The following is a 19,755-nucleotide window of genomic DNA, read 5'->3' on the forward strand; positions in this document are numbered from 1 at the left end:
TAAAGGCCCTCCTTGCCGAACTCCTACTCAGTCGTTCCTGGAATACCGTCATAGGGGTTTCCCCCTGTTCATCAACCTTGCATCTATTTGGTGCAACCACACGATTGGGTGAGTGAAAACTCAGTGGAAATTTTCCTCATAAATTCAACCATAACATGTCATTCCAAAATAGGTTAACAATTCATATTTAATTCATAGAGCAATACAACTACTAATGCGTTTGCATGAATGTATGAATGTATGTTCAAGTCACAAATCTGGGTATGCACATCCAGCTGTCAAAATAAAAGACCGCCCGTGGTAGGTAGACTACCTGGAAAAGGCCATGAAGGTGAGTGCGACCAAGGATGACCTGACTCCTGGAATAATACACGGGGTACATTTGAGGAGTGTCTGATCCCGGAATAGCCTCATGTAAAATAAGAGCGCCCAAAGTGGCTCAAATGCACAAACTCTGGTCATTTAACTGATCTATCAGTAAATCGAGCAGAGTGTGGCTTATATTAAGCACTCGAAAAAGCTCATATGTCATGCGTGAATGTCATGCATCATGATACTCACATACATTCCATAAGATTGACAAGATTATTCTCACCAACATGATCAAGGTTCAACTGAAACCCATAAATGTAGCATATCTTACCAAGTTCTCACGATATCTCACCAAAGGTGGCACTTCACACTTAGGCCTCATTATATAACATTGATAATAGATTGATACATCATGTCATATGTTGTTACTTGGTAGAATATAACTCCAAGTTGGACCATTACTAACATGACTTAGAGAGTGCTATACCAAGTTCCAATCACATGTTTGTCACATATAGAAATTAAGTAAATAGGCATTTTCACATTAACTCATACACAACATAACCAATTAAGAATGAAAGAAATAACGTACTACTCCAAGACTTCATATGTATTAAATTCAAATTAGAATAATTCTAGCATATGAAATGGATTATGGAGTGAACTTACCATTTAAGTGGGGGCAAGATTTACTACTTCTTAACGTACTTACTGAAATGTACATGTAACTAGGCTAAGAGTATGATATGAATTTCTATGAGATACCTAAAATTTTCACATGATTAAGAAAATTTATTCAAAGAAAGTAAGACTAACACATGTACAATTAATATCTCTACGATTTCAATCTTAACTCTATTTCTAAAATTTATTGTAATGAAGAAGCCATGGGGGATATCCCTCACCTTAAGTGGGTATTCGATTGATTTGAAACGTTCTTATGAGGTGAGCGTAATGATCTTGTTTGGACTGATTGAAGGAAGAAATGTCTTCCAAGGTGGACAGTTGTTGGTTGCACCTGAGTAAGTGTTGATTGTTAAATGATGTACGACATGCTGCTGCTAGATCTGAGTTCATCTTGGTTAGGGACTCGTTTCTGGACTCGGTCCTGTTGATCAGGACTTTGTTCCAGCGAGTAGAGCTGGGCATCGGACCGAGTCGAATTGAATTGGGTCCAACTCGACCCTGTCCGTGTTTTGCATGAACTGACCCGAACTCGGACAGATCCGGGATCGAGTCTGGGCCATCTTACCCGATCCGACCCTATCACATGCTTCCCTGGACCGATCCAACTCCGACTCAGTCAGGAAAACCGAGTCGGATCGGATTGGGCAAGGTTCTGATCTTTCATTTCCTTCAACGGTGAAGAAATCATTATTATCAGTGTTTCGTATGGTGCGATCTACTTGATTATTAAATTTACTTAAAATTTAGTATCAACTTCTAAATGATCTGAAAAAACTGATGAACGGTGCGGATAAACCAAAAAAATTCAAGATGGGCCCACATAATTTACTCAGCAGGATAAAAACGTAAAGGTATACAGCGGAAGCGGATTGCGTAGTGAGTAACTCGATACCCTTAGCGTACTGAGTAAACTCTTTGGGGTAAACAATTATTTATTTATTTTATCAACTCCATTCATCCATGTTAACGGATAAATCTAGGGTTTGAGACCAAAAATTAAGTATATCCAAAGCTCAAGTGGACCACACCACATGAAACAGTTTTATTGAACCTCTACCATTGAAAATTTCTTAGAGGCCACGGAAGTTTTGGATCAAGCTGATGTTTGTGTTTTATCTTCATGTATGTCTTTGTGATCATATTAACAGCTTTGATGAAAAATAAACATTACTGTGGGCCTAGGAAGGCTCAACGGTGGAAATCATTATTCCACACTCTTTCCTGTGGCATGGTCCACTTGAGTTTTGGATTTACTTCAATTTTGGGATCAACGCCTGAAATTATTCGGAAAAATGGATGGACGGTGTGGATAAACCACATACATTCACAGTGGTCCCAACTGAGTTTACTCAGTACGATAAAAGCGTTACTCAGTACGCAATCCGATTTCGTATGTAGCTTCTTAGATAAGTTTTACACCAAATATGTAGCTTCTTGAAGAAGCTTTACAGGTCTTTAGCTAGCACCACAGCTAACCTATATAGCTGCCTTAGCACGTGTCGTGCGAGACAGCACTGATGCTCCTCGATCTTCGAGCTGTGAGAACGGTTCAAAGGAGATCAAAGTTACATCTTACATGGCCCCACAGTAATGTATTTATTATATCTACACCGTTCATCTAATTTTAGAGATCATTTTAGAGCATTATGCAAAAAAAAAAATAATCATATCCAAAGATCATCTGGACCACACCATAAATAGCAGTAGAGATAATGATTTTCACCATTAAAAAATTTGTAGAACCTACTATACCGTTTATTTTACATCCAATCTATTTATAAGGTCACAAGTAACTGTATGAATAGGAAAAATAAATTTCAAGAGGAAAAACAAATTTCATATTGATCCAAAACTTCTATGACCCTAAAAAGGGTTTCAATGGTAGATGTTCAATCTCCCACTAGTTTTTGAAGTGTGGTCCAGTTGATGGTTAGATCTGTCTTATTTTTTGTTTCAAGCCTTAAAATGAGCTCGCCAAATGGATGGACGGTTTGGATATAACACTTACCTCGTGATCAGGCCCGTTACAGACAACAGCCTGTAAACAGCTGTACGTCGACTATTCTTCAGCTGTGACTCTCTCTCTTTCCCTTTCTCTTTCGTACACACCTATACCTCATTTCTCAGATTTATTTCTCTCCAACAGACATATCCAAAGTGATTGTGTCCTCATGACTCCGTTTGTTTCGAGGCCGTGAACAGGTGATTAGAAGCATCGGAGCTGTTGGACAGATGGCCGCAGTCCATTAATGATGGGCACTCATAAATATTCCAGCATCTGTGGCATCCAATCTGGATCGTTGCTGTATTCTGGACTCACCATGGTTGTAGACTACGTATCAAAAGGGTTACAATAATCTTCTGTCTGGAGAAATTTTTTGGAGCATTCCCTATCCGCGAGGGTTACCATCGGATCAACGATCGGATCATCTAAGTTTATACAAATGCCGCTGATGGATACATCACAGTACATCTAGCTAGCCTTCTTCTTCAACAGAAATAGAGAGAGAGAGATAGAAGATATAATAGAGAGATAGAGAGAAATAGAGATATAGAGTTGGGGGCGATTTTTTGGCGCCGAACGAAAAGCCTAGGCGGCGAATGAGCGAAACTTGTAGTTAGAAATATATTTACATCCCGGGTCGGGTCGGGTTGGGTCGGTTCGGACCATTTCGGTTCGAGTTTTCAGATCGGTTCTGTCCGGATACACCTCTGCCCGAACTTGATCCAAAAAATGATCGGATCTGTAAGGACAGACTCGATTAGGCCTGATCTAGGCCGTCGATTCTGTTCGGAATGGGTCGGATCGGGTCGGATTCGCCGGATCGGGTTAGATCTGCCCACCTCTACCAGTGAGTTTGGAGCAAGGCAGGCCTGACCCAGTAGGGAGCGAGTTGTGTCATCTTATTAACGAGTTAGGCAGTTAATCGTGTAAATGGTTGGGTTTCGACATATCACTTGAATGGGGTCTGCTATTCTGATTCGATCAGAGTGGTGAGACAAGAATTCGGTTAAGTCAACTTGCCACCGAGTTGAGATATCTGCTACGCATAGGCAGTAATGTCGGATACCACATCTGATTACCGTCTGATCTAGTTGACAGTATAGAGCCATTTTAGTCAGGTTTTACCAAACTAGAGCTGCAATGCAGGGTTGGACGGTTCTTTGAAAGATGGAGCCGTTTCAGAATTTCCGGATCTGCAATTGAGTGGGGACGGACCCGGACGGAGTTGGCTCTCTTCTTCTCTCTCAGTTCTCTCTTACTATCTCTCAGAACTGAATGACTCGGCTGAGTTGAGTTGCTACTGAACCGGCAACCCGCTCAAACAGCGTTCTAACTCTCTCACTCCCTTTCTCTTTCCATTTCTTTCTCTCATTCTCCTTGGGATTCGCCCTAAACTCAGGTTATCTATAGCCTTCCCATTTCTGGATAGTTCCTCAGCTAATCACGGAGATTAGCGCTGAGTTAATGTCTATTAGACGAGAATGGGTTGCTGTCAGGGTCCCCCCCATCGGTCGGATCTTGAGTGTGGGCCCTAGATTTTGTCTCTAATAGATATTAGAGGGGATGGGCTACGAGATGGATGGCTTGGATTTGAGGGTTAGTTACTATTGTAGAAAATGGGTCCCACAATCGGTTTGAGGAAGATGGACGATTGACAATGGCATCTTCGAGTGGGACGGTTGATCCCTTGATCCAGGACGCTCAGATGGTCTAGATGGTGCCCATCAGGCTTGTGGGTCACTATCAACAGTGATGGAATGCCATGTGGTAAGTAGGATTAGCCGCACGAATGAGGTTTGCGCCGAATCCCAATCTCGTTAATTTCTCGTTTAGCTACGAGATTTCGAGCAACCCTAATCTTAACATCCAGTATTTGCTGGGTCGAAGCTTCCAGAGGGCGAGAGATGGTTGAGATCGGTCATTGCCGAGAGTGGAAAGGATTCCTTTTGCTTTTTGCTACGTAGGGAGCTAAAACCAGAAATGGTAGGGGTGACGAGGTTGCAGCTGAGTGCGTGGCCATCATCTGACACTCTCCAACATCTGAAATTGCCAGCTCACCAACGGACGTGGAGTTATCTTCCTCGTCAGCGCCTTCCCTTTGCAATGCCTGATCAGTCGCTGTCCAAGATGGCGCAGGTAACCTCCGACCGTGGATCAAACCATGGTTATGGTCGGTGGGATCGTACCTAGCGGATGGACGGTTTAGATCTCGTTACTGGGACCAGACGGATGGTCGTTTGCGTTGACGAATGAACGGTCAGGTTTAAACGTGTGTTAGGCAGGAGTCTGCTTGAAATTTTAAGGTTTTTAGTTTTCTTTCATCGGGTCAACACTCGTTTGACCCAATGGTAAGTTTCGTGCACAGCGTGTGCATAAAATCTGTGCACATGCACCCACGGATTTGAGGTCCATGGAGCGATTAGCGCTGATCCATGCCGTTCATTATTCTAGGGTGGTCCCTAGAGCACTTAAAGTTAAAGATTTCCTAGTATCATCGTTTTTGGAGTTTATTATTTGGGGTCTTAACATAGTAAAATGGTGTTTGTTTTAGTTCTGGTACGATTTTAAAGGTAGACCTGAGCGACTGAGCCACACATTTATTTTAGTGTTTTAGCTACTTCCTTTGGTGAGAAGATTAACGGGACTTATGGTTTAGGTGGTCCGAAATAGTAAAGGTTAGTGGTGTTGATTATATGATTAGGTTGTGTATATGTGCACACTACGGTGTAGATATTGGATTACCGATTTTCTTATTTTATAAAGTGGTTGGTGAGTAGGATTTTTCTTAAGCTTCAATGGGCTCTCAGAATGACCTTTGACTTGACTCGATGAGAGTTGTGACTAATGGAATTTTCTAGAATTGTTCATGAGTTTCAAAGATAGCCTCTTCGTGAATTAACTGATGATGATATCTATATTATGTGTCCCCATACGCCTAAATACTTCCTACTGTTAAATGGCATTACTTGAGTACGCAAAAGTACGGTATGTTACAGGTCTACTCGGCAAGAGGCCCTTGTAACACAAGAACGGGGGAGAGGAAAGAACAGAAGGGCGGGAAGGCCAGAGATTAATTAAGAAGCAAGTTGAGTACCATGAAGGATGTTGAATGCTAGAATTGTGGCAAGAAGGGCCACTATAAGCATGAATGTCGTAAGAAGAAAAACGATAAGAAATGAAAAGGAAAGAGAAGGAAGATGAATCAGATTCCACTGTGGTCGCTTTAGATGACGATGTTGTAGTTATTCTTTCAGCAGATAATGATGTTTGTCTCACGGCTACGAATTAGGACACCGACTGGGTGATAGACTCGGGAGCCTCATTTCATGCGACTCCACGCAGGGATTTCTTCACAAGCTACAAGTTAAGTGATTATGGGACCGCGAAGATAGAAAATTCTGGCATATCGAAGATCGTAAGGGTCAGTGATATTTGTGTGAAGACCGATATAGGCTGCACATTGGTTCTCAGGGATGTGAGGCATATCACAGACCTTCGCTTCAACTTAATGTCAACGGGAAGGTTGGATGATGATGGTTATGAAAGTCGATTTGTTGGTGAGTGCTAGAAGCTCATCAAAGGTTCATTGATCGCGGCCAGAAGAAAGAAGTGTTGCACGCTTTACAAGGTAAGTGTCAGTGTGTGCAAGTGTGGGTTGAACGCAGTGAAAGATTCAGCTATTGATATGTGACACAGGCGTCTAGGCCACATGAGTGAAAAAGAGCTTCAGCTACCAGCAAAGAAGCAGTTCCTTCCAGACGTGACATGTATACCTCTCAAAACCTGTATTAATTGTTTATCAAGGAAACAACATAGAGTTTCATTTGTTAAAACTATTTCTCATGTTAATAAAGTGCATACGGTAGATTTGGTTTATTCTGTGTAATGACCGAAAAAATTTCGTGCAAAGACCCGAGTACTACCTCAAATTCTTTAGAAGTTTAATGTGGGTTATTTAGCGCTAAACTCGATTGCTTGTGAAATTAGCATCAATGACTTTAAATTTGATCTACAGGACTCAAAACCTGTAAAATCGTTAGCGCTATGTTGCCCTGAAATCTGGGATTCAACGCTATATCCAGTTGCTCTCGGGAGTACTTGAAAACTTTGTATCGGACCTGGACCGCGCGTCAAAAGTCCGATAGTGATGATCTTAGACATTTATGATCTTCTGGTTGGGCTTGACCATCACCTTAAAAATGAAGTCCAGATGATGTCCTGAGTCGATTTGCTTGAGTCCGGAGTAAAGAGTGTGAGAAAGCTGAGAAATTAAATATAAATTTGTGAAATCTGAGTCGTGTCGCTTGCGCGCTGATTCTAAGCTTTCTGACCATTGGATTCTGACCTAATTTCACCCTCGGATCAGGGAAGATGGCCCTGGCATGTCATAGTGCCGGTGGACCTGATCGAGTTTCGGTGACCGTTGAATTGAGATTGGTCTGCCACGGCTGATCTGTAAATCCGATCGGTACGAAAACTCAGTCTGACCTAGATCCATGGTCAGTGAGCTTAAGTCCGATCGCACGTGGAAAAAGGACCACTGAAAGTGCTCCGTTGGATCAAAATAGACCCGATTTGGTTATAACCTAAGTATACCTTGGCCCTGGGGCTATTTTCATCCATTTTAGGCCTATATAAAGACCTTAAAACCCTCACTCTCTATTCTATACGAATTTTCTAACCCTAGCTAAGAGAGAGAGAGGAAAAGAGAGAAAGTGAGAGAAGTTGGTGAATCATCTTGAGATTCTTCCTTGTTGCTTTGTATCCTTAAACCATCACTTCTGAATCGTTATTCCGGCGATTCTAAGTTCATTCTTGGGTAAGTCAATCAAACCTTAACCTTTTTTGGAGCTTAGAATAGTCTAAGTGTTGATGTAGCTCATTTCTATTCATGCCTTAGGTTATCTAGTCGCCGTTGACGAAGACTTATCGTCTGAATCAGATCGGTGCGCTTTTTCTGGTTTAAGGTGCGGACTATATTCGTATAGGTTATAGTTTTCAAGGCTTTCAATGTTGGTTAATGATTTATTATTGTTGTGGATGTAATTTCACATGCCAAATGCGATGTTTATATTGCCTTCATGATATATATAAGCTATATTGAGATTTGTGTATTCCTTGTACGTGTAGAAAGTATCGTATATGTGTGAAATACGAACATGTGTTTGCCATGATTATTTGTCGTGTATTTGTATTAGTTGTATGTGTGTCAACTCCTTGGCGAAAGGAATTGTCCAAACGTGTGTTATCATCAACATATGTCATGTATGTTGGAATATGTAGTCTAAGTGTTTGTAGAAATGCCTGAATGATCAAGTGTGTAATATATTATCCTGTTTACGGACGTTGAGAAGAGATTCTCAACTATCCTATTGGTGTGTATGATTTCCTACATATGATTTACATTCTTTGTTGTTTAAATTCAAGCACTACTTATGTGTAAATCCATGTTAAGTTGATATTCGTTAAATGCTCACATATTGTATGGATGGAATTGTTGATCCATTACTGTTCTCAATTATTAGTATGAATATCTGTTATGATTGAATGTGTTTGGGACTATGAAATAGTCCAGGGAATCGGTAACAAACCTTAAGTTCGTGGCCGAGGTTGTTTTCGCCACGTAGGACGTGTTAGACGAACCCGAGTCGTATTAAGGTTGACGACAGTGGTTTGGCCACACGGGGTGTTTGCGCACTCTATGTCATTCAACTAAACGTGCGCTCGTGCTAGTCGAACTCGTCAAGTAACTCGATTGTCTCGGTGGATGTATACCATGATGGACGCTATTGTTTAAATCTAGGGTACTAAACTTACCGATGTAATCCTGTTAACCGTTGTACCTTGATCCGCTAAGACTCATGAGCCGGACATGGTGGTGTGGGACACCGTGGTCGAGCTATCGGCCTATGCTGGGGTGACGAGCCTCCCCATAGTCACTAGTAAGCACACTAGACTCGTGAGCCGATTATGGTGGTATGGGACATTATATTCATGCTGTCGGCCTACATTGATTGGTGACGAGCCATTTGTAGTGACCTCGAGCATACCTTGATACTGCATTGAGGCGACGAGCCTTAGGGTAGTAACTATATGATAAGCATGCATTGATTGGTGACAAGTCCTTTGTAGCGACCTAGAACCATATGATCGTATGAGATTGTCTAGGACTGACGACCCTAGAATGGATCATTGTTTGGAAATTGATATGAGGAAGGTACCTTAGCTTCCCAATCCTGCTATATGAAAAGGACTAATAACAACTTGGTAATTATGTTCATGCACCGCATTGCATGTGCGTTGGCGTCATTGGCACTGCGGGAGGTTGTCATGCGTACCGTAAGATGAAGACGCTGAGGGAGTGCAGGCGAGGGCATGCATCATTTCTACATACATCATTACATCAACAAGAGTAATTAGGATGTGTTTGATTGTATTGCCTTATCATTACTGCTTGATTGATTTGATATCATGTTAACTTTTACTGTATAGTTCCACTGAGTTGATCACTCACTCCCACATTCTGGGACAGTGTTTCAACACTAACCAGACTCTGTCTTAAATGCAGATGATGACGCGACCCCTGAGGCAGAGCAGGAGTATGAGGATGATGAGGATGCGCTTTCTTTGATGCAGTTCTCAGGCGGGTTCATGTGAGCCGTGTCCTGATATATGGGGATACAGGGTTTATTTTGTAATGGTTTATTTCATTTGATACTTGCATTTTGAGACACACATAAATGTAATTATGACCTGACAGAGTATACATATTACAGGGACTTGCACATGTACACATATATTTCTTTAAGTTTTCTGCTTGCATCTTTCACTTATCCCTGGATTATGTTTACAGTTTGGCTTAATCTATTCCATGTTTTATGCACTCATACAGACAACATACATCCATCATTAAATATGTTGTATAAGTGATGTTTTGAAACTCGGGAGCTGAGTTATGCTCGACCCCCGAATTTCAGGGCGTTACATTCTGATATTTGTGGTCCTATGAGGACAAAAACCTTAGGTGGGGCATTATATTTTGTCACTTTATATATGATGCATCTATGAGGGTTTAGGTTTATGCTTTGAAATTCAAGGACGAGGGCTTTGGTGTGTTTAAATTGTTTCAGTCTATGGTCGAGAGAGAGACAGGTAGATCATTAAAATGCATCCGCACTGACAATGGTGGTGAATACATTAGTGACTTTCATGAGTATTGTAAGTTCTTGGGTATACAACATGAACAGACGGTTCCCAAGATCCCCCAACATAATGGTGTGGCTGAGCAAATGAATCGCACCATTGTAGAGAGAATCAGATGCATGTTATTCTATGCGAAGTTACCTAAGACGTTCTGGGGAGAAGCAATGTACACGACAATGTATTTAATAAATAGGTCTCCATCAGCCCCGTTGAATGGAGAAGTACCGAAGAAGGTGTGGACTGGACAGGATCCATCGTACAGTCATCTCAGGGTGTTTGGATGCAGGGCATCCGTTCACGTACCAAAGGACGAAAGGTCCAAGCTCGATATGAAGATCAGGCAGTGTGTGTTCTTGAGGTACGGTGATAAAAAGTTTGGTTACAGATTGTGAAATCCGACCGAGAAGAAGCTCGTCAGGAGCAGAGATGTGGTTTTCTTTGAAGATCAGTGTATAAAAGACATTAGTAAGCTAGAGAAGAACCAGCCTAGTTCAGGTGAGCTAGAGAACATGGATCCGATTATTCCTCCCGTGATGCCTGATGACGGGGGAGTATAGCAGGGCATAGAGGACAAGGGAGTTCCTACAGAAGATGGACCAGGGGAGCAGCCCCCACCTGATCTACCTGTTGAGCCAGAGGTGAGGAGGTCATCTAGGGACAGACATCCGTCTAAGAAGCACTTGCCGCATGAGTACATTATGCTCACTGATGGGGGAGTGTCAGAAGACTGTTTTGAGGCCTTGGCCGATGAGCATAAGGGGAGTGGTTAAAAGCTATATAAGAGGAGATGAAATCCTTATATAAGAACCACACCTATGATATGGTGAAACTGCCTAAGGGCAAGAAAGATCTGAGTAACAAGTGGGTGTTCAGAAAAAAGATTGAACTGAATAATTCACAAACGAGGTTCAAGGCCAGACTTGTGGTGAAAGGGTTTGGTCAGAGGAAAGGCATAGACTTCGAGGAGATATTCTCACCAGTGGTGAAGATGACATCCATACCGGTGTTGCTTGGGTTGGCGGGCTAGCATGGATTTGGAGATAGAGCAGTTAGATGTTAAAACTATCTTTCTTCATGGTGACCTAGAAGAAGAGATCTACATGCACCAACCAGAGGGGTTCGAAGTCAAGGGCAAAAAACATATGGTGTGTAGGCTAAAGAAGAGCTTATATGAGCTGAAACAAGCTCCAAGGCAATGATATAAGAAGTTCGATTCGTTCATGTTAAAGCATGAGTATGATAAAATGGAGTCGGACCACTGTGTGTTCAAGCGCAAGTTCTCAGATGGTGATTTCTTAGTTCTGCTTTTATATGTTGATGACATGCTTATCATGAGAAAAGACATTAAGAAAATTGACAGGCTGAAACAGGTGTTGGGCAAGTCATTTGCGATAAAAGACTTGGGCCCAGCTAAGCAGATCCTAGGAATGGAGATAACCCGTAACAAAAGCAAAAGGAAACTTTGGCTGTCATAAGAGCGGTATATTGAGAAAGTCATAGAGCGGTTCAATATGAATGCAGTGAAACCGGTCAGTACTCCACTAAATGGTCACTTCAGATTGAGCGACGGGCAGTATCCTAAGACGAAGACAGAGGTGGATGAGATGTAGAAGATACCCTACGCGTCAGCAGTGGGAAGTTTGATGTATGCTATGGTGTGTACGCACATAGACATAGCATATGCGGTTTGTGTTGTCAGCCGGTATCTTTCCAATCCTGACAAAGAACATTGGACAGCGATGAAATGGATACTTCGGTATCTAAGAGGCTCATCCAGGTTAAGCCTATGCTATGGTGACGAAAAACCTGTATTAGAGGGTTAGACATGCAAATATGACAGGTGACATAGACTCCAGGAAGTTGACATCGGGGTTCATGTTCACGTTTGTAAGGGGAGTGGTTTGTTCGCAGAGCAAGCTACAGAAGGTCGTAGCATTGTCGACAACAGAGGCCGAGTACATTGCGGTCATAGAGGCATGTAAAGAGATGCTTTGGATGAAGAGGTTCCTACAAGAACTTAACCTGAAGTAGGAGCAGCACGTGGTCTATTGTGATAGTTAAAGTGCTATACACTTGAGAAAGAATTCAAGTCAACACTCCAAGTTGAAGCACATAGAGATTCGGTATCACTGGATCAGGAATACTTTGGAACAGAAGGTGTTACAACTTAAAAAGGTCCACACGGACAATAATAGGTCAGACATGATGACTAAAGCTTTACTCAAGGGCAAGTTTGAAGTTTATAGAAACCGGGTTGGCTTAAAGAAGGCGAATTCCTCTTGAGTCGGAAAGGGGGAGATTTGATGGGGTTTTTCTCCTCAGTTCAGAGGAGAGATTGGGCAACATAGTGTAAATTGGATGTGTTTTACTGCGTTGCTCGACTGGTCGAGTGGGTTACTCAATTAGTCGAGGGTTCGCTCGACTTAAAGTCCAACGAGTTTTGGTTTGAAAATTCCGAAGTACTTGACCAGTCGAGGGAGGTGCTTGACTGGTCGAGTGGGCCGCTCGACCGGTAGAGGACCTTACTCGACTAGTCGAGGTTACGCAGATTCATGTCCGAATTTTTTACGGATTGCGTAAATTTAAGGCGGTTTTGCAAGAGGTGCGAAAAGGATTTGCCTAAACTATAAATAGGAGTTCCTAGGACTTTTTTAGGCAATGCAAGAGAGTTTCCTAAAGCTTTGTAAGGGTTTGCTAAAGAGTTTGGGGCTATCAAAGGTGTGAGAGAGAGAGAGAGAAAGAGAGAGAGAGGAAGCTTGTGGAAGGAAGGTTCTGCTCGTAGAGGTGATCTACTGTACAGTTGACATCTCAGCGCTTTTATGTCCTCGTAATCAGTGAGATCTCTCCGTTTTTCTTTATTCTCTTATTGTTCATCTACTCCTATGTGAGTGAAGAAGGTTTGATCCAAGTGGTGTGTGCTTGTAATCGGTTGTAACGTTCTACTTCATAGTGGATTGTTGATCTGGACGAGGTCCCATGGTTTTTACCTTTTTAAGGGTTTTTCATGTAAAAATCTCTCGTGTCGTGTGGTTTATGCTTTGATTTATTTCATTGCTTTATTATCCTATAATTCTGGTGGTTTTTTGGGATGCTAGATCCTAAGGTTTTGTGCAACAGCCCCCAACACAAAGAAACAATTTAATGAAGAAATATGAACAATATGATGATTTCAAGGAGAAATACAAAGATACAAAGATGAGTTTTGGTATAGCAAAGGTATTTTTGTCCTTAAAAAAAAAAAAAAAAAAAACCTCCAAAATTTAGGAATGAAAAGTAAAGTTTTGGAGGTTTAAATAGACTGTTGAGTTAAAAGTGAAGTTTATGGGGAATTTCTCCATATGCTATCCTATTCAACCGGATGAAGGAATGAGTTTACACAATTCCCTTTGATGTGGCCCACATCAGTTTCGGATCTGAGAGATAATTTGGATCAACGCCAAGAACGGAGTGATACGCCTGATGAACGGTCTAGATCTCATTTACATTAAGTCATTCCCCAACATTAACGGTAGGCAAGTTCTCAGTGTACCCACGTGAGGCACGCTCGTGTCTCCGTTTTACTAATTCCTCCCAAATAAAAAACCTCAATGTTCTGGCAGACGCGTCGGTTCCATATGCATGCACTCTAAAATAACTACATTAAAATGATGAATTAAACCCGCGTGACTTTAGCTTTTCGATATAGGGTCATCTATCAATCATCCAAACTGTTTATATGATGGGCATCACCATGGATGGATCTTTCGACACTTTCTTCTTTTAGTAAGACAGTCTCTATCTCTCTCCCTTCTATTTTCTTTCTCTCTTTTTTGGTATTCCCCATCCCACGATGGGCCCATCATATGAACGGCTGGAGTCAATGGACGGATGAGGGATAGTGCTGTAGTTCGTCGGGGAAAGCGGATTGCGTGTGAACCCTGGCACACAGGTATACTTGTGCCCTCCGCTGTGTGGGGCCCATAGAGATGTCTGTAGAAAATCCACTCCGTCCATCTGTTTTGAATGACCATGATAGGACATGGTACTAAAAATCAGTAGATCCAAAACTCATGTGGGGCTTGCCACAAGAAACAATGAGGATTGAACGCCCGGGGTGACAGAAGTCTTGTATCAGGATAATATTTGTTCCCACAGTTTACCTGAGTAGTAATAACCCTCTGAGCGGTTTGGATGACGTGCAAACACCATGGTCAGCTCCATGAAGGTTTCAACGTAGATGTTTCTATTCCCGCTGTTTCGTTGGTGTGGCCCACCCGAGTCTTAGATGTCTTATTTTTAGACTCATATGGCATTATGATCTTTCAAAACATATGCATGGAGTGGATTTGTCATAGAAATTTTTGTGGCCCCACACAGCCCCAAGTGCAGGTATATCTCCGCATCTTCGTCTTCATCTGAATCCCTACTACCCAACAACTAGAGTTGGGCATTGAGTCAAGTTGGACCAAGTTAGGGTTGACCTGGCTCAATCCGGTTTTGAAATAGGCCTGGACTAATCCGGATTGAGTTTGACCCGATCAAGAATACTAAGTTAATTTGAGTTAGCATTAATTTGGATTAAGAGATGAGGGATGGATGGAGTGGAGAGGAGACAGAGAGAAGAAGAGGAGGAAGAGGAGGGTAGTGATGGTGGTGGGTAGTTGCCGGACTTGGAAGAAGAGGGAGGGATCGGAGAGGAGAGAGAGAGAAGAGAAGGGTAGTGATAGTGGTGGGTGGTTGCTGAACTTGGAAGAGGAAGAGGATGAGGGAGGGAGAGAGAGAGGATTTGAGAATGGGTTGGTGTTGGCGTATAGAATTAGATATAATTAAAAATTATGATTTTTTTTTTAATTTTATTTTATAAATACCTGAATTGGAGTTGAGTCAGTTTTGGATCGAGTCGAGTCTGATTGGATTGAGTTTTGGGTTAAGTCAAGTCAAATTATTGGGTAGCTTCAACTCAACTTAGTTTGAATTCGGATAAGATAAAACCTACTCGATCAAGACCGACTCACCCATTTAGTTTTGATTAAGGTTTAAGGTCTAAATAAGTCGAACAAGTCTGAGCTAAGCAAGCCAAGTCATTCAGCACTTCTTTTACCAGGCGTTGGCTGGGGTAACACCCAAGATTAGTTAGTCAAATCATACGTCTATGCACTTGGCAATGTGCCATCCATGAGAGAGATCATCGGGACCATTAATCAGGTAGGCTCCAGTTAGTAACTTCCGTGTACTCAAAATAAATTAGGTCCAATCATAAGATGGGCCATTTATATATGGTTAGATGTGGACCGTTGGTTAAGTTTTATAAATATCCATTCTTCAATACACGTGTGGCCCACCTGATGATTAAAATAAGCCACGACACATACAAAGTGGGGCACACTAAACAAACGTTCCAATATGATGGATTTTAGTAGTACTCGGATGTCTACTCATGCGGGTAGCTAATGGCATCTCGTAGTCCCTTACGCGCACTATGTATGCGTGTGAAACGGACACGAGTGTTATACATCCACTCCGTCCATCAGTTGTGTGAGATTGTATTAGAACCTAAGCCCAAAACTCAGGTAGATCCAAAACTTAAGTAGGCCACACCACAGGAAAATGTGGGTCCCAGCAGGAAGAAGGGAAAGTACAGATTTAAACATGAGCCAGTAGTTCGGTGGACCACAAGAATGTTACGTTGGTATTATCACCATCATTAATTTTCCAGCGGTATGGCTCACTTGAATTTTGGATGTGCCTGATTTTCTGGCTTACCTCCTAAAATAAGCTGGATCGATTGATGGACGGACTGGATGATACAGATATACGGACGGGCCCAGAGATTTTTCTGGGCACGGGCTCCTGCTGTATTGGCATGCGAGTTTCCTGCAACACAAAACCCTGTGAGGCCCACCATTTTGTGTTCTTGAAATCTACTCCGTCCATCAGTTTTTCCAGCTCATGTTTGCATGGGAGCCCAAAATTAAGACATATGCAAAGCCCAAGTGGGCCACACCACAGGAAATAATAGAGATGAAAATGTTTGCCATTGAAACCTTCCTGTGCCTGACCGTGCTATTTATTTGCCGAGCCAACGAGAGAGGATTGGAGAGCGACCCTGCCACCAGCCAATGGCTAGTGGTCAGTGCTCTGTGGGACCCACCATGATGTATGTTTTTCATCCATGTTGTTCATATATTTTTCTAGTTCATTTTATGGTATGAGCCCAAAAATGAGGTATATCCCAATCTCAAGTGGACCACACCACAAGAAACAATGTTGATTGAACATCCACCATTAAAAACTTTTTTGGGGCCATCAAAGTTTTGGATCAAGCTGATCTTCGTTTTTTCCCTTCATCTAATCAACAGATTGGATGTCAGATAAACAGGACAGTGGGCCTTATGAGGATTTTAATGGTGGGTATTCAATCAATACTGTTTTTCTGTAGTGTGGTCCACCTAAGATTTATATCCCCCTCATTTTGGGGATCATGAGGATCTTAAAAAATGAATGGATGGCATGGATAAAACACATACTTTATAGTGGGGCCTACAGAGCACCGACCATGGCAGCGACACCAGCCAAACCGCGTCCCGAGCGAACTCGCGCTCATGAGGAGATTTACATCAGATAAAAGAGAAAACCAGATCCAAAACTTGTGTGAGCCTCAGTAAAGTTTCAATGGTGGGCATTGAATTCGTCATGTTTCCTTTGGTGTGACTTGACACGAGAATGAGATCTAATTCACTTTCGGGCTCTTATCTTAAAATGAGCCGGCGACGCTGATGGACGGAGTGGATTTCACACGGACGACGCTGTGGGTCCACAGGGCTTTGTGTTGCAGGACACGTGCATCCGCAGCATTGGGAAACTAACCACATAGAAAACGGGAACGGATTGACTACTCCCCCCTGACACCAGCCAATGGCTGATGGTCGGTGTTCTGTGGGCCCTACCATGATGTATGTGTTTCATCCATGCCGTCCATCTATTTTTACATAAATTTTTACTGTATGAAACCAAAAATGAGATATATCCCAATCCCAAGAGGACCACATTACAGGAAACAGTGTTGAATGAGCGTCGACCATTAAAAAAAATTTGGTGGCCATAAAAGTTTTGGATCAAGCTGATTTTTGTTTTTTCCCTTAATCTGGGCCTGTATGACCAAATCAACAGATTGGATGTCAAATAAACAGTATAATGGACCTTAGGAGGATTTTAATGGTGGATAGCCAATCACTGTTGTTTTCATGTGGTGTGGACCACATGAGATTTATATACCTCTAATTTTTGAGATAAGATACTAAAACGATCTTTAAAAGTGGATAAATGGAACGGATGAAACAAATACATCATGATAGGGCCCACAAAGCACCGAACGCCAGCCACGGGGCTGGTGGCAGGGGGAGTAGCCAATCCGTTTCCATAGAAAACCAGGTTGGCCCGCTCATTCGGGAACGGACTGGGTACTCCCCGTGCCTTCTGTGGGCCCCACCATGATGTATATGTTTCATCCATGCCGTTCATCTATTTTTATAGATAATTTTATGATACAAACCCAAAAATGATGTATATAAAAATTTCAAGTGGACTACATTGCAAGAAATAGTGTTGATTGAATGTCGACCATTAAAAACTTTTCAGGGGCTATAAAAGTTTTGGATCAAGTTGATATTTGTTTTATACCTTCATCTAGCTATGTATGACCTAATCAACAGATTGGATGTCAAATAAACAGTACAGTAGGCCTTAGGATAATTTTAATGGTAGATATCCAATAACTATTGTTTTCCAGTGGTGTGGTCCACCTGAGATTTATATCCGACTCATTTTTGCTTTCAAGCCTAAAATGATCGGTAAAAATGGATGAACGGCGTGGATAAAAGACATACTTCATAGTGGGGCCCGCAGAGCACGGACCACTAGCCACCGGGGTAGTGGTAGGGGGAGTCGCCGATCCGTTCAGTAATTCCACACGTGTAATCGACGTGGACCGCTGCTATGTTCTTTCAAACCATCCCTTGTTTTCGTACACGCAGGGCCTGATTGACGATTGGACCGTTTCTATTGTCGCACTTGTCATCTTCAATGTCAGTAAGGCCCACCTTATGTACGTTCAGATCCTCACACACGTACGGAAGTCACGTGTTACTCGTGTAAAGTTGCGTGGAAAGAGTGCTCATGGTCATGTGGGACCACCAAATCTGTCCTCGAGAATATCAACCCTCGACCCGAGTTTCAAAAATTTTGCGATATGATATTTATCCCAATCTCAGAATATCGCGAGAAACTCAAAATATAGCTTCGTTTACGTTGGGATTGAGAAGGAAACCCGGTTCACCCCTCGCTGATTACCGGCTATTCCCTGTTGCTCACCAGATCCAAAGAGGAATAAAGAAATGTTCACATACTGCGGATGTATGGTACCTTTAACATCCAGCCTTTTCTACACCGTTACTTTACTACCTTTATAAAAATCCTATCCGTTGAAAAGGTTGGCCACACCATGATCAAGATCTTATCTGGAAAAATCACTGCCATCTACTCACTCACCGGTCATAATATTAGACTCGGTCAGACAACGTCTATCCTTTGATTTGACATAGCATCTCTCGAGATGAATGGATCTGTTTGATTTCCCACCAGGTGATCATGATCGAGTGGTCCACATTTTTATTCACGTATAGGATATTCTACATAGTTTGATATTTGTGGGAAAGAAATGGATGCATGTGAAAGTTTACGTACAACTGCTGCATGTGATCCAAGAAAAACTTCGAGGCAACTCGCGCGAGGTATATTGAAGTGGTGATTCACGGCACGTGATTCAATTTCGAGTGCTTATACGGGATCTGAGTCACTCAAAAGGTGGGCAGAACCCTGAGAATTCACTGGGCCTCTCATTAGGTTTTTCTATTTACATGCATCAAATGTAGGCCATTGATAAAATTTCTTTCACCGCATAATTTTTAAATATATATATGAGGCATAAGATAATATTGGCCGTCCGATTTTTTTTTGTCCTAACCATTGAATGGACGGGATTTCCATTTACGTGATGATTTTAAAGGTATGCCGCGAATTGCCTTTTAATGTCTAGTCGCGCGAATCGCACCACCTTGTCTCTTGAAAGCAACACTGTATATGACGATCGAAAGCGAAGGTTGTAAGAAATCTGAGAAACGTTACCACTCGCGCGACTACACTTATTTTCTCATTCGCCTCTCTCACGTGGAAACCTATCACACGTGTGAAATATCCAGTCTGTTCATATGGTGGAAAGCTTAAATCAGGATAACATATTATCAAATGGTCCATGGTCATATAAAATAAATGGATGGATAAATGAAATAAATTTAACAGTCGAAATTAAACAAAAGATTATCGATTATATTATTAGAGAAAAGATCCAAAATTTTATAAAAATATAATCGAAAGGATAATCCGACTGATGAACGGACTTGATCTATTCGCACGTATTCCAATTGTTCACTCATGTGAAACGAGTGCGGTGCAAATAGCATTTTTTTTTTTCGCAAACGAAATCCAAATCAGTGAGACGAAAGAGAAACTCA

The sequence above is a fragment of the Magnolia sinica genome, chromosome 15 (genome assembly GCF_029962835.1).
Source record: "Magnolia sinica isolate HGM2019 chromosome 15, MsV1, whole genome shotgun sequence".
Taxonomy (NCBI): Eukaryota; Viridiplantae; Streptophyta; class Magnoliopsida; order Magnoliales; family Magnoliaceae; genus Magnolia; species Magnolia sinica.